Source organism: Mustelus asterias, chromosome 3 (genome assembly GCF_964213995.1).
Source record: "Mustelus asterias chromosome 3, sMusAst1.hap1.1, whole genome shotgun sequence".
Taxonomy (NCBI): domain Eukaryota; kingdom Metazoa; phylum Chordata; class Chondrichthyes; order Carcharhiniformes; family Triakidae; genus Mustelus; species Mustelus asterias.
In genome coordinates this window covers 72,966,165-72,982,328 of record NC_135803.1, presented here as the reverse complement: position 1 = coordinate 72,982,328, position 16,164 = coordinate 72,966,165, and the positions used below count along the sequence as shown (strand labels likewise).

The 16,164-nt window shown below is 44.6% G+C and overlaps 1 protein-coding gene across 2 annotated transcripts in view; it reads left to right on the top strand.

Moving 5' to 3' along the window:
• The first annotated feature begins 3,031 nt into the window (after positions 1–3,031).
• Positions 3,032–16,164, top strand: part of LOC144491410 (anoctamin-7-like) — a 138,392-nt gene continuing 125,259 nt past the window's right edge. Inside the window, exon 1 of one of the 2 annotated variants that reach the window (XM_078209198.1) lies at positions 3,032–3,181. The gene's annotated coding sequence lies outside the window, so the exon portion shown is untranslated. The remainder of the gene's footprint in view (positions 3,182–16,164) is intronic. The other variant, XM_078209199.1, reaches the window with a different exon arrangement.

The window sequence follows — 16,164 nt, the reverse complement described above, 5'->3', positions numbered from 1 at the left end:
CAACTTGAACAGACTGTTAAAAAGGCTTATTGAAAGGTTCTTTAAAGGAGAATTAAAATCTCTTGGCTATATTAATAAAAGCATAGGATACTAAACCTGCAAAGATTCTGCTCAAATTCTTGATGCTCCACTTCACAAGGGATGCCTTAGGATGCAGCAGAGATTTGCCTGAATGTACTAGAGATTAATTACTACTGTTAGGACATAGAGATAGTTAAGTAAATTGTATTTGTATTTGTGGGTGTTAGGAGTGAACTATAGCTTTAGATTTAAGTTTTAGCTTTAATTTTTCGTTTAATTTATATTTCTATATTGATGTTAAGAAAGGGGGAATCTGAGTCTTGGCTTCATTTATAAAGTTTCCTGCACGTCTGTGGGTTTGTTTGCATATCTGCACTTTAACAAGGTTTTACAACCCTTGAAGTGGTTTAGGGAAGTTAAAACAAAGAAAAACTGGGCTGTTGCCTAGCAATGGGGACCCGCAGACACAGGGAGAAATAAAAAAGCAGTTTTAGGCAGAGCTGGACACAGGAGATGGAACTGCAGAAAGCAATCTGCAGGCGATCCGGGGAGAGGAACATCAGAAGGAGAGGTTGAAACCCTGAAGGTGGATCCCTGTTGAAGATGTGCATGTGAAAGCAGAGTTTTTGAGGAAATTCCAAGGTGAGCTCTTTGAGAGGGGAGATTAGAAATCCAGGTTAGAGCTTCTGTGAGACCAGCTGGCTCATTAGCTGACTTGTGTGACTCTGTTCAGCAGTTGCCCTCCACATTTCTAAATTTTAAAAAAGTTAGGATCTATCAAGACAGTTTTTTAACCTGGGATCTAAGTTGTCCAGTAGTAACCAACTGGGATCCTAACACTTCAGTAATGGGGAGTCATGGAGTCCAAGAGCAAGGAGAGACACTATTTAGGCTGAAACTGGGGTGTTGTGTACAGTTCTGGGTGCTGCATTTTAGAAAGATGTGAAGGATTTGGAGAGAGTGCAGCAGAGGTTTACAGCAAGGATTCCAGGTATGAGAAACTTCAGTTATGAAGATTGGAGAAGTTGTGATTCTTCTCATTGGAAAAAAGAAGGTTGAGAGGAGATTTGATAGAAGTATTCAAAACCATGAGGGGTCTGAACAGGATAGATAAGGAGAAACTTCTGATTGGCAGAATTATCGAGAACCAGGGGACAGAGATTTAAGGTAATTGGTAAAGGAAGCAAAAGCAATATGAGAAAAAAAATGTCTCACACAATGAGTGGTTGGGGTCTGGAATACACTTCCTGGGAGTGTGATGGTTCAAGGCAGGTTCAATCCAAGCATTCATAAGGGCACTAGATGATTATTTGAAAAGTGACAAAGACAGACTGGTAGGATGAAGGCAGGAAACTATAGTGGATTGGATCTCAAACAATGACGAGATAGAATACAGGGATGAGATAGAGAATCTGGTGAACTGGTGCGGCAACATTAATCTCTCCCTCAATGTCAACAAAATGAAAGAGATTGTCAAAGACTTCAGGAAGCGTAAAGGAGAACATGCCCCTTTCTACATCAATGGGGACGAAGTAGAAAGGGTCGAGAGCTTCAAATTTCACCAACAACCTGTCCTGGTCCCCCCATGCCGACATTACAGTTAAGAAAGCCCACCACTGCCTCTGCCTACTCAGAAGACTAAGGAAATTTGGCATGTAGGTTACGACTCTCACCAACTTTTACAGATGCACCATAGAAAGCATTCTTTCTGGTTGTATCACAGCTTGGTATGGCTCCTGCTCTGCCCAAGACTGCAAGGAACTACAAAATGTCATGAATGTATCCCAATCCATCACACAAACCAGCCTCCCATCCATTGACTCTGTCTACACTTCCCACTGCCTTGGCAAAGCTGCCCCACGCACCCCAGACATTCTCTCTTCCATCTTCTTCCTTTGGGAAAAAGATACAAAAGTCTAAGGTCACGTACCAACCAACTCAAGAACAGCTTCTTCCCTGCTGCTGTCAGACTTTTGAATGGACTTACCTTGCATTAAGTTGATCTTTCTCTACACCCTAGCTATGATTGTGACACGACATTCTGCATTCTCTCATTTCCTTCTTTATGAACAGTAAATTTCATCTGTAGAGCGCGCAAGAAACAATACTTTTCACTGTATGTTAATACATGTGACAATAATAAATCAAATCAAAAACGGCAGTAGGTGAAATGCTCATTCGGAGAGCCAGTGCAGACAGGATGGGCCAAAAGGCCTCCTGTAACATTTGTGTGATTTTGGATCTCCTATTTAAGATGTATTTTTTCGATGGGTCACAGAGAGCAGCGGAGGCTGGGTCATTGAATATATTCAAGGCTGATCCCGGACAGATGTTTGATCCACAAGTGAGTGAAGGGTTTTGTGGGCTGGCAAATAATTGAAGTAAAAGTTGCAGCAGAATGGTTTACTCCTGCTCCTATTTCTTATGATCTTTGCTGTCACACCTAACATTCTAGCTTTAATTTGAAAGTTAAGCCTTCTTGTTCTGGACTCCTCCCCTCCCAACACCAGAGAAAATAGTTTCTGTCTGCCATTGTCTCCTTAAAATATCTTAACCACCTCAATTAGATCGTCCCTTCACTTTCTATACCCACATGGTCAACCACTTGAGTTTATTCTGCCTCAGATTTCAAATTCACATCCTGGTTTTCAAATCTATTCATGGCCTCACCTCTCCCTAATTCTGTAATTTCCCCCAGCCCTACACTCAAATCTCTGTATCCCCCTAAGTCTGGCAGCATTCCCGACTTTCTTTGCTCTCCCACTTTTTGTCACCTTTCTTAATATCTCTTCCTCTGGCACGCTGCAGATTAGAATCTGAGTCCTGAGCTATGTAGTATCCGAACTCTAAAGATGTGTGTGAGTGAAAAGCTGATCTATTACTGACCTCTGTCTGCTTCCTTCTGTTCTGTATAAACAGTGTGACTGTTTGCACACCAGGAGGGTGCACTGTTGAACATAAATGAATTGCTCCAGCACTGCTGATAAGTCCTTGTGACAGACACTTCCTCACAGTTTGTGTCTGTGAGACATAGCGTTAGTTCGGAGCACAGCTGGTCATGTTGACCATATAATTTTGAGCTGAGTGGGAAGCAGGTACCCACCATCTATCTGAATGGAAACCAGCAGACAAGAGGGAGCAGCATCAGGAATCTGACAAGGTAGGGATTATTGACAAACAGTCCACCTGCGATCCTGAGGGCTCTTTTTAGTAGCAGAGAGCTTTTGAAGCTGACCAAAGCCTTAAGAATTAAACATTGAAACAGGGAACAATGATGCCTCTGGAGGGTGAGTTCAATTTCTAATGTGCTAAACTAAGTGTTTGCACCAAGTTGAATTCCTGCTTCTGGACTCAATGTTCACAGATTGAATGTGTCAGGTTTCCCTTTTTCCCAGAAATTCGACCTCTGGTTGAAATTTGCCAAAACTCTTCATCGAATCATAGAATCCCTACAGTGCAGAAGGAGGACATTCGGCCCATCAAATCTGTACTGACCACAATCCCACCCAGGCCCTATTCCCGTAACCCCACACAGCTAATTTCCCTGACACGAAGGTGCAATTTAGCACGGCCAATCAACCTAACCCTCACGTCTTTGGACTGTGGGAGAAAACCGGAGAACCCAGAGGAAACCCACGCAGACAAGGGGAGAATGTGCAAACTCCACACAGACAATCACCTGAGGCTGGAATTGAACCTGGGTCCCTGGCGCTGTGAGGCAGCAATGCTAACTACTGTACATCCGTGCTGTCCTTATAGTCAAATATTATCAATAAACAGGTTGGAACAGGATGTGGGCTAGATTGTTTACATAAGGAGGAACAGAATATGAATGACTTTATTTGTTGACTAAATGTTACTGAGTAGTTTATTTAGCTGACCCATATGGCTGGGTGGTGGGATTGGTGGTGTTGAACTCAGAGAAAAAGGGGAGTATTGGCATATGAAATGCTATTGGTACGTGAACCGGGCTCTTGTGTGTCCATACCAAAAGCACTGGGTTGCAATATGTACCGGCTGCAGCATCAGGTTTCTTCTCTGACTTGGTGTCGAGGTTTAGGGATGTCATTGTTGTGGCAGGAGGGATCCTGTGTGTTCATAGGTCATTACCTAAACATGATGTGGAGATGCCGGCGTTGGACTGGGGTAAACACAGTAAGAAGTTTCACAACACCAGATTAAAGTCCAACAGGTTTATTTGGTAGCAAAAGCCACAAGCTTTCAGAGCGCTGCCCCTTCATCAGGTGAGTGGGAGTTCTGTTCACAAACAGGACATATAAAGACACAAACTCAATTTACAAAATAATGTTTGGAATGCGAGTCTTTACAGGTAATCAAGTCTTAAAGGTACAGACAATGTGAGTGGAGAGAGGGTTAAGCACAGGTTGAAAGAGATGTGTATTGTCTCCAGCCAGGACAGTTAGTGAGATTTTGCAAGCCCAGGCAAGTCGTGGGGGTTACAGATAGTGTGACATGAACCCAAGATCCCGGTTGAGGCCGTCCTCATGTGTGCGGAACTTGGCTATCAGTCTCTGCTCAGCGACTCTGCGTTGTCGTGTGTCGTGAAGGCCGCTTACTCGAAGATCAGAGGCTGAATGCCCGTGACCGCTGAAGTGTTCCCCAACAGGAAGAGAACACTCTTGCCTGGTGATTGTCGAGCGGTGTTCATTCATCTGTTATCGTAGCGTCTGCATGGTCTCCCCAATGCACCATGCCTCGGGACATCCTTTTCTGCAGCGTATCAGGTAGGCAACATTGGCCGAGTTGCAAGTGTATGTATCGTGTACCTGGTGGATGGTGTTCTCATGTGAGATGATGGCATCCGATTACCTGTAAAGACTCGCATTCCAACCATTATTTTGTAAATTGAGTTTGTGTCTTTATATGCCCTGTTTGTGTACATTACCTAAACATACAGGGTGGGCAGCATGTGGAGAGGGAAATGCTGAGTTCAGGTGCATATCTTGATTTTTGAGGGAGTGCAGAGCAGATTAATCAGAAGCATACCGGGGTTAAAAGGATTAAATTACGAGGGCAGGTTCCCTAGAATACAGGAGATTAAGGGGTGATTTTAATTTGGATGTTTCCAATGATTAATGGAGTTGACAGGGTTCAAAGGGAAACTATATCTCCTGGTGGGGCAGAGTGCAGATAAAGGGCATAATCTTAAAATTAGAGCCAGACCAAACAGGGGTAATGTTATGAAACACTTTTTACACAAAAGTTAGTGGAAAGCTGGAGTATTTACTCCGAAAAGAAACAGCTGAGGCTGTGTGTCGGTCGAAAATTTCCAAACCAAGACTAATAGTTCTTCTGTTGGGCTCGGGTATTGAAGGGTGCTGAACAGAGGCAGGAGGATGGAATTAACAGACAAAAACAACCATGATCTAATTAAATGACAGAACAGGATCAAGGCATAAATGGTCTATTTCTGCTCCTTGTGCATGCAGCTCTTTGGCACCCTCTAATATATGGAAACGTGGTTAGACCACTATTGGGATAGAGTGGCGTTGTGGTAATATCACTGGATTAGTAATCCAGAGGCCCAGGTGTCTGGCAGCACGGTTCAAATCCCGTCTGGCAGCTGGTGGTGGAATTTGAATTCAATTAATGAATCTGGAATTAAAAGCCGGTCTCAGTAATGGTGACCATTAAACAATCATCAATTGCTGTAAAAACCCATCCGATTCACTAGTGTACCTTTAGGGGAGGAAATCTGCCATCCTTTCCTGGTCTGGCCTACATGTGACACACAGCAATGTGGTTGATGCTTAACTTCCCTCTTGAGATGGCCCAGCAAGACACACAGTTCAGTGGAAATTAGGGATGGGCAACAAAGAACAGTACAGCACAGGAAACAGGCTCTTCGGCCCTCCAAGCCTGTGCCGCTCCTTGGTCCAACTAGACCATTCGTTTGTATCTCTCCATTCCCAGACTGCTCATGTCTCTATCCAGATAAGTCTTAAACGATCCCAGCGTGTCTGCCTCCACCACCCTACTTGGCAGCGCATTCCAGGCCCCCACCACTCTCTGTGTAAAAAACGTCCCTCTGATATCTGAGTTATACCTCACCCCTCTCACCTTGAGCCCATGACCCCTCGTGATCGTCACCTCCGACCTGGGAAAAAGCTTCCCACTGTTCACCCTATCTATACCCTTCATAATTTTATACACCTCTATTAGGTCTCCCCTCATTCTCCGTCTTTCCAGGGAGAACAAGCCCAGTTTACCCAATCTCTCCTCATAGCTAAAACCCTCCATACCAGGCAACATCCTGGTAAACCTTCTCTGCATTCTCTCTAAAGTCTCCACGTCCTTCTGGTAGTGTGGTGACCAGAACTGGACGCAGTACTCCAAATGTGGCCTAACCAGCGTTCTATACAGCTGCAACATCAGACTCCAGCTTTTATACTCTATACCCCGTCCTATAAAGGCAAGCATACCATATGCCTTCTTCATCACCTTCTCCACCTGTGCTGCCACCTTCAAGGATTTGTGGACTTGCACACCTAGGTCCCTCTGTGTTTCTATACTCTTGATGGTATAAATGGTGGGATGACACCCAGGAAGGAATAAATATATATTTTAAATGAAGTGTTACGTACAGTTTGGTCTCCATAATGACAGGAAGGACATAGAGGCACTGGAGAAGGTACAAATAAAATAGGATTTACATGGGTGATGTTGGAGCTGAGAGGTTAGAACTGAGGAAGGACTGAACTGGCTGTGGCTGTTTAGAAAAGGGATGACTGAGGGAGAGCTTTAAAAAAATGAAACAGATTGATATGAAAGTCATAGAGAAGATTTTTCCACTTGTAGGGGAGACCAAAACTAAGGAACAAAAATTAGGGATAGTGATTAATAAAATGCAGTCGTGAATTCAGGAGAAGCCCAGGTTAGAATGTGGAACTTGCCATCACCTGGGGCGAATAACAAAGATGTGGTTAAGGAAGCGCTAAAATGTGACAGAAAAGGAAGAAAGATACGCAGATAGTGTTATAGCAGATAGAGTGTTAGAGCAGATAGGTGAGGAGAATAATTATGAGCAAAGACCAGTTATTATTCAATAGCAGGGAGGATGTCAGAGCCACAAGAAACGGTCCTGGCATGTTTAACAGATAATATCAGAAATCAGAGACTTATTAGTAAAAAAAAATTTAAATATATCTCATTTTGATTCGAACAGGCAATATTAAAGCAAGACCGATGTAAATATTGTACAATATTGCCAATGAATGTTAACCATGTAAAGTATGGCACTGGAATCCTGTGGTAACATTTTGCCCCTGTGGACTGTGGCGCTGGATTATGGTGTGGAGATGCCGGCATTGGACTGGGGCAAGCACAGTAAGAAGCCTCACAACACCAGGTTAACCTGGTGTTGTGAGACTTCTTACTGCACTGGATTATTCCAGACTGGAATATTCTCTCCACTCCCATTGTTTTGTTTCTTAAAGACTGGATTAGTTGTAAGTATTCGCATTCCAACCATTATTCATGTAAATTGAGTCTGTGTCTTTATAAGTTCTGTTTGTGAACAGAATTCCCACTCACCTGAAGAAGGGGTTTAGAGCCTCGAAAGCTTGTGTGGCTTTTGCTACCAAATAAACCTGTTGGACTTTAACCTGGTGTTGTTAAACTTCTTACTGTGTTTATTCCAGACTTCCTGTGGAGTGTCAGATTGGATTACTGCAGGAACTGTCTGTTCTTCTGGAATGTGGCACTGGATAACTGCAGTAGCAATCACCCCGTGGAATTTGCAACTGATTTACTGCTAACACTCCCTGTGGAGTGTGAGACCGGATTACTGCAGTAACAATATCTCCCTGTGAAATGTGGCATTAGTATCTTGTGGAATGTGACACTGGATTACTGCAATGACACTCTGTCCTCTGGAGTGTGGCACTGGATTACTGCAGTAACTCTGCAACCATTGAAATGTGGCATTGGATTACTGCAGTGACACTGTCCCTCTGGAGTGTGGCACTGGATTACTGCAGCAACACTCTCTCCCTGCGGAATGTGACACTGGATTACTGCAGTACCACATTGTTCCGTGTGAATTTCTCAGTTCTTTTAAATTGCGCTGATGGAAATTCCTTTCAATATTGGCAGCCATATACCACTCATTGCTACAATGTACACCGTCCCTGATTGGATGTTGGGAATGGCCACTGACCAGTCGCATTACAGAGGAATGATGTATTAGGGTGGGTCCTAAAAGACAAAAAAGTTGAATTGTTACATTTGTGCTGTTACTGTGCGAGTAAGGATGTCAGTTACAGCATTGTAACCCACCCACACTTCCTATGAGAATAGTCCTTGATGCATTTAGGGATCCTGGAATTAGATCAATTAAACACAGGGAACGAGACAAAGCATGATTGATGTTCAAACACGGGAGCAGCTCCTGAAGAACACAGCTTGTGCTGGGCAGAGCTGATACTCTGTGTTCAGTTCCTGCTCGATGAAGCAGATCTGTCAGTGCCTCTGATTAAAAACAATTCTCCCTGTTTGTGTCTGTTCCTGCTCCAGGAACTGCCCGGGACTGCCTCATGAGTCAATCCTTTATACACCGGATCTGCCTGTTATCTAAATAAAACATTTTCTTCGTGACGTGACAGCTGAGTGATGAGGAAAAGATCAGGATCTTGTTGCATTTGCATTCACACGCAGCTCAGAGGTCAGAGCTTTCATTGCAGACAGCAAGAGAGGGCTGACTAAATAACACAGAACAAAGACACTGGGGCAGCGGCTGCTTCCTCATTCCCTTCCTCCTCACTTCCAGTGAAATCAACAGCATTAGAAAGCTCATAAATGCTGCAATTTGTTGGTGCGTGAAGTGTTAAATACTCGCTACTGCTTTGTTACCGGTTAATATCCCAGTGTCTTTACAGTCCCCTTCCCCACTGCGCCCCCCCCCCCCCCCCTGCTCCCCCTTCTGAATGGGTAGCTCTAAAGAGCCTTGTTTGCTGGAATCAGGTACTTGTCCACAGTGAAATCGCAAGCTCGATCCTTCCATATCCTCATGTGGGCAGACTGAATGACTGTTCCCCTCGGAGAAGGGGAACTTGGTTTGATCGAGGTGTTCAAAACCACGAAAGATCTGGACAGAACATACAAGCGAGAAACTGTTCCAGAGCAATGCGGGGCAACACCACTCGCCACTCTGGCTTGGCGGATAGGGATGCTGGAGTCTCGGCAGCCTCTGGTTGTGGGGGGGAGGGGACACGCCTGTTGGGGTTGTCAGGGTGGCCAACATTCCGGATTGTCTTGCAGTTTTCAGGAATTGGGAATTAATCTCCAGGACACCCCTGAGAGCAACCCAAGAGAAAAACTATTGAGGAGGGGGGGGGAGCATTTTTAAAAATCATCTCGTTTGGTTATTGGTTATAAGAATGAAAAAACTGTTTGTTGAGCAGTCAAGAATCATCCGATCAAGTGTAATAAGTCTACTCACTTTCCAATTGGCTGGGAAGGCATTGCACTGTAAGGATTGACAGGTTAGGTGACCAATGAGGAAAGTATAGGATCAGGGTTGTTGGAAGGAGTTGGTCATATGATGAAACCTCCAGGATTACAACCAGTCAGAGATGGCAAACTCCCAGGTTGATGTATATAGGCCCAGTGGTCTTGTGTGAACTTTCAGGTTATTCCAAACCTAAACTCCCAACTCCTCCCTCATCTTTCTGTAGGCAGCCACAGTTCAAGACAGGAGGACTATGCACAAAGTGTGCTTGCACTCCAAAGAGTAGACAGATAATGCTGGCGCTGTACTCAGTGGGAATGCTACAAGGTTGCTGAACAGTGCTGGACTGGAAGGTGAATGTGCCCATGCAGCACCTCAGAGTCAAGACACTGTCAGCTGGTCTGGCTCCTCCCTGGGGTTGGGAGGAAGGTGGTTGGGGCAGGGCCGGGGATGGCTCATGGGGTTCAGGTATTTTTGCCTTTCTATAGGTACATCGGTTTATGCGAGTTGTTCTTGGGTTGTCTGAATTTGGGAACAGGTTAGGGATTGAAAACCTGCCCATCCTAGTCCCCGGTGGATCCATGAGGTGATCAGGTTGTTGACTGTCTACTCGGGGAGATCACTCAGCATTAGAACAGCATTTCAAGAACCTTCACTTGCTTTCTTATTCATTTGCGTTTCTCGATTTACTAACGAATATATTCTTTCTCATGTTTCACATTTAAAAAATCATTCTCTGTGATGATACTGCTGTTTTCTTTGAGATAGTTTGGACCTACAATTGACTGCCAAAGCATTGGGGAAACTGAGTACAGTTCACCTAGAAACATACTTCGCCTCTCGCTCTCTACTGTACCCCACCCCCCACCACACCCCTTCACCACCACCACTATCTCCATTCAGATGTTGAACCTGAATAGCACAATCATCCACCTAAAATATTTTGTGTCTTGGGACTTCCAACAGATCAGAGATGCCACCACTGGGCAAACAGAAGTTCCACTCTGGGCCCCTATTCCCTAAAACAGAATTCAGACCACAGTCTCTGGTTTATATCTGAAACCCTGTTACCCCCACCCATGTGATGCATACAAATGATAAGCCCTAGAAAATGTCCTAAGGCTATTTTTGCATTTTGGAGCAATTTCCCTGAGGTCGGTAATGATTACATCGAGCATCAATCGTCGCTTTGTGATGGTAACACCAGTCCTGACCAGAAACAAAGCAATATTGGAAGGGACTTTCATATCTGCATATTGTCCTGTCAGCTCTTTCAACCAATTTGCATTTATATAGTGCCTTCAACAATAAAGTGTCCCATGGTGCTACATAGAGTGTAACCCAACTAATATTTGACACTGAGCCGGTGACCAAAAGTTTTGTCAAAGAGGTTGATTTTAAGCTGCTTCTGAAAGGAGGGAGAAAGGGAGGAGTGGAGAGGTTTACGAAGGAGCTTGGAACTGAGGCAGCTGAAAGCATGGCTGACACTAATGGAGCCAAAGAAATTGGGATGCACAAGTCACCATAACTGGAAGAGTGGCAAGATCCCTGGGGGTTATAGAGCTGGAGGAGGTTAGAGACAGGGAAGGGAGGAAGTGAGGCCATACGGAATTTGAAAAGTAAGGATTTTAAGATCAAGGTGTCAGACCAGAGCCTTTGTAGGGGAGCGAGCACAGAGGTGACAGGTGAGAAGAATTCAACATGAGATAGGATGCAAGCAGCAGAGCTGTGGATAAGCTCATTTTTATGTCTTAGGGAACATAGAATGTTGCTTCACTTAGATGGCCTCAGCGTTGAGAAAATATAGTTTTGAGAAGAGACTTGCAATACCGGATCTATTTGCATTCCAGCAGGAAGTCTATGGAAATTCAGATGCTTCAGGAAGGTCAGGGAGAGAGGCAAGAGAGGGGGTGGAGTGGCACTGTTGATCAGGGATAGTGTCACAGCTGTAGAGAAGGTGTATGCTGTGGAGGGATTGTCTACAGAGTCTCTGTGGGTGGAAGTTTGGAGTGGGAAGGGGTCGATCACTTTGCTGGGAGTTTTCTATAGGCCGCCCAATAATAACAGGGAGGTGGAGGAGCAGATAGGGAAACAGATCCTGGAGAGATGCAGTAATAGCAGAGTTGTTGTGATGGGAGACTTTAATTTCCCAAACATAGATTGGAATATCCCTAGGGTAAGGGGATTGGATGGGGAGGAGTTCGTTAGGAGTGTTCAGGAGGGTTCCCTGACACAGCATGTGGACAAGCCTACAAGAGGAGAGGCTGTACTTGATCTGATACTGACCAATGAACCTGGACAGGTGTCAGATCTCTCAGTGGGAGAGCATCTTGGGGATAGTGATCATAACTCTATCTCCTTTATGCTTGCATTGGAAAAAGAGAGGATCAGGCTAGCTAGGAAAGCGTTTATATGGAGTAAGGGGAAATATGAAGACATAAGGCAGCAAATTAGAGGAATAAATTGGAAGGAGGTATTCTCGGGGAAATGTACTGAAGAGAGGTGGCAGTTTTTCAAGGAATGTCTGTCTAGAGTTCTACAGGACAACGTTCCGAGCAGACAGGGAGGTGTTGATAGGTTAAAGGAACTGTGGTGCACGAAAGCTGTGCGGGACCTAGTCGCGAAGAAAAGGAAAGCGTACAAAAGGTTCAGAGAACTTGGCGAAGATAGGGATCTAGATGAGCATACGGCTTGTAGGAAGGGACTAAAGAAGGAAATTAGGAGAGCCAGAAGGGGTCACGAGAAGGCCCTGGCAGGTAGGATTAAGGAGAACCCTAAGGCGTTCTATAAATATGTGAAAAGTAAAAGGATGAGATGTGAAGGAATAGGGCCTATAAAAGGTGAAGGCGGGAAAGTCTGTACGGAACCAGTAGAAATGGCAGAGGTGCTTAATGAGTATTTTGCCTCAGTTTTCACAGAGGAAAAGGACCTGGGTGGATGTACTGCGGGCTTGCGGTGGACTGAAAGGATTGAGTACTTGGACTTTAAGAAAGAGGTTGTGCTGGAATCTTTGAATGGCATCAGGATAGATAAATCGCCGGGTCTGGATGGGATGTACCCTAGGTTAGTGTGGGAGGCGAGGGAAGAGATTGCAGAGCCTCTGGCGATGATCTTTGCGTCGTCGATGGAGACAGGAGAGGTGCCAGAGGATTGGAGGATTGCGGATGTGGTTCCTATTTTCAAGAAGGGGAATCGGGATAGCCCAGGAAATTACCGACCAGTGAGTCTAACCTCAGTGGTTGGTAAGCTGATGGAGAAGATCCTGAGGGACAGGCTTTATGAGCATTTAGAGAGGTTTAATATGCTCAAGAATACTCAGCATGGCTTTGTCAAAGGCAGATTGTGCCTTACGAGCCTAGTGGAGTTTTTCGAAAATGTGATTACACACATTGACGAAGGGAAAGCGGTAGATGTGGTTTATATGGATTTTAGCAAGGCGTTCGATAAGGTCCCCCATGCAAGGCTTCTCGAAAAAGTGAGAGGGCATGGAATCCAAGGTGCTGCTGCCCTGTGGATCCAGAACTGGGTTGCCCAAAGGAGGCAGAGAGTGTGTATAGATGGGTCTTTTTCTAATTGGAAGTAGGTCACCAGTGGTGTGTCCTAGGGATCTGTTCTGGGACCCTTGCTGTTTGTCATTTTCATAAATGACTTGGATGACGAAGTGGAGGGATGGGTTGGTAAGTTTGCCGATGACACAAAGGTTGGTGGGGTTGTGGATAGTCTGGAGGGATGTCAGAAGTTACAAAGGGACATAGATAGGATGCAAGACTGGGCGGAGAAGTGGCAGATGGACTTCAACCCAGATAAATGTGTAGTGTCCATTTTGGCAGGTCAAATGGGATGAAGGAGTACAATATAAAGGGAAAGACTCTTAGTACTGTAGAGGATCAGAAGGACCTTGGGGTCTGGGTCAGATAGGACTCTAAAATCGGCCCCGCAGTGGAGGAGGTAGTTAAGAAGGTGTGTGGTGTGCTGGTCTTTATCAATCAAGGGATTGAGTTTAGGAGTCTGGGAATAATGATGCAGCTATATAAGACCCTCGTCAGACCCCACTTGGAGTACTGTGCTCAGTTCTGGTCGCCTCATTACAGGAAGGATGTGGAAAAGATTGAAAGGATGCAGAGGAAATTTACAAGGATGTTGCCTGGATTGAGTGGCATGCCTTATGAGGATAGGCTGAGGGAGCTCGGTCTTTTCTCCTTGGAGAGACGTAGGATGAGAGGAGACCTAATAGAGGTATATAAGATGTTGAGAGGCATAGATCGGGTGGACTCTCAGAGGTTTTTTCCCAGGGTGGAGATGGCTGCTACAAGAGGACACAGGTTTAAGGTGCTGGGGAGTAGGTACAGGGGAAATGTTAGGGGGATGTTTTTCACACAGAGGGTGGTGGGCGATTGGAATCGGCTGCCGTCAGTGGTGGTGGAGGCAAACTCAATAGGGTCTTTTAAGAGACTCCTGGATGAGTACATGGGACTTAATAGGATGGAGGGTTATAGGTAGGTCTAAAAGGTAGGGATATGTTTGGCACAACTTGTGGGGCCGAAGGGCCTGTTTGTGCTGTAGTTTTTCTATGTTCTATGATCTATGAAAGGTTGAAGAAATGGTTGTATCATTATGGAAAATGCTAATGGCCTGAAGCTGGAAGGACAAGTTCTGTTAGTTGGATGGGTAGGACCAGTCAATTCAAAATTGTCACTGAGAGCGAGGAGAGAAATGAAGGAGAGGTACCTTTTAAAGGTGAATATTTGAAACGGGGAAAGATGGGGTTGTGGGCCAAGGGCAGGGCAGTGGGATTAGTTTTAGATTGCTACAGTTTGTGCTGGATAACAGGTAGAATGGCCTCTTTGATGGAGGTATTCAAAATTGTGAGGGATTTGAAAAGTGTAGGTGGGAAACACTGTTTCTGCTCAAGAATGAGAGGGCGCAAATTTAGAGTAATTGGCATCAAAAAGCAAACGTGAAATGAGAAAATACTTTTTCATGCAGCGAGCAATTAGGATCTGGAATGCACTGCCTGAGAATGTGGTGGAGGTAGATTCAATCAAAGTATTCAGAAGGGAATTACGCAGTTATCTGAAAAGGACAATGTGCTGGGCTGAGAAAGCAGGGGAATGGCACTCAGTGAATTGCTCACTCGGAGAGTCACTGCAGACATGTGGGGCTGAATGGTCTATTGTGTTATAACAGTTTTGTGATTTGTTTTTCTATGGAGTAAGTGCCTATGGTTCTCAATAAACAGCAATGCATTCTAACAGTTCACCTCTTCCTGTCAATGTCCCAGAAAAATAGCTGGCAGATGTCATTTCTAACACTGAGGTACCAAAAGAAAGACTGATATTTATATAGTAATTTTCACAACCTTAGCACATCCCAAAGTGCTGTACAGCTGATAAAGTTCTTTTGTGAAGTGTCATGGTTTCAACACAGGAAATGCAGCAGCCAAATTGTGCACAGCGAAGTCCCATAAACAGCAATGCGATAATGATGAGACAGTCTGTTTTCATGATGTCCATTGAGGGACAAGTATTGGTCAGGGTATCTCCCCTGCCATGGGATCTAATGTAGCATCAGAAAGAGGGGGAAATGGTGGTGTCTGGTATTTACACTGGCTTTGTGATCCACGGGCCGAGACTAATGGCATGGGTTCAAATCTCACCATGCTAGGTGGTGGAATTTAAATAAATAAATTTTTTAAAATTCTGAAAAATCTGGAAGCGGGGAAAGCTAGTATCAGTGATGTTGCCATGAAACTCTAATCGATAATCATTAAAAAAAAAACCCAGGTTCACTAAAGGGAAGAAAATCTGCAGTCGTTACTGAAGAATCTTGCTTCTGACACTATAAGTAGGTTTCGTAATTTGAGTATATCGACAGTAAGTCTTTATTAACAATCCATAACTATCTGCATATATACAGTAGAGGATACAGGTATGGAGCTGTCTCCAATCTACGTCTTTACACATCTCTGACCATACCTAGACTGATCCCAGCTCTGGGTCATGTGCCTTCTTACATCACTGTGTGGGCAGTACTGTACCAGATCTTACTATTACACTTACCTGGTCTGGCCTACATGTGATTCTCCACCCACAGCAACGTGGTTGTTAACTTTTTTTTATTCTTTCATGGGATGTGGGCTTCAATGGCTGGGCCAACATTTATTGCCCATTCTGAATTGCCCTTGAACAGTGATGGTGAAATTTGAATTCAGTAAAAATCTGGAATTAAAAGTCTAATGATGACCATGAAACCATTGTTGATTGTGTTAATGGTTCATTAATGTCCCTTTAGGGAACAAAATCTGCCGTCCTTACCTGGTCTGCCCTACAAGTGACTCCAGACCCTCAGCAATGTGGTTGACTCTTAACTGCCCTCTGAAATGGCCCAGTGAGTCACTCGGACAATAAATCCTGCCCCACCCAGTGACACCCAGAGCCCATGAATTAAAAAAAAATCTACTGGTGCCAAATTTTGTAACATCCTATATACAAACCGATCTGTACATCTGAGAGTCGGGGTCATTTATAAAAATTGGATAGATTAATAGGCCCAAAACTGATCCTTGTGGAACACCACAGCAAACTGCCTCCCACATTGAAAAATATTGCTCCCGGAACAGTGACAGGCCCAGCTTCTCCCTCCTCTGCAAGGTGCTGGTCCTGGCCAGCTGGCAC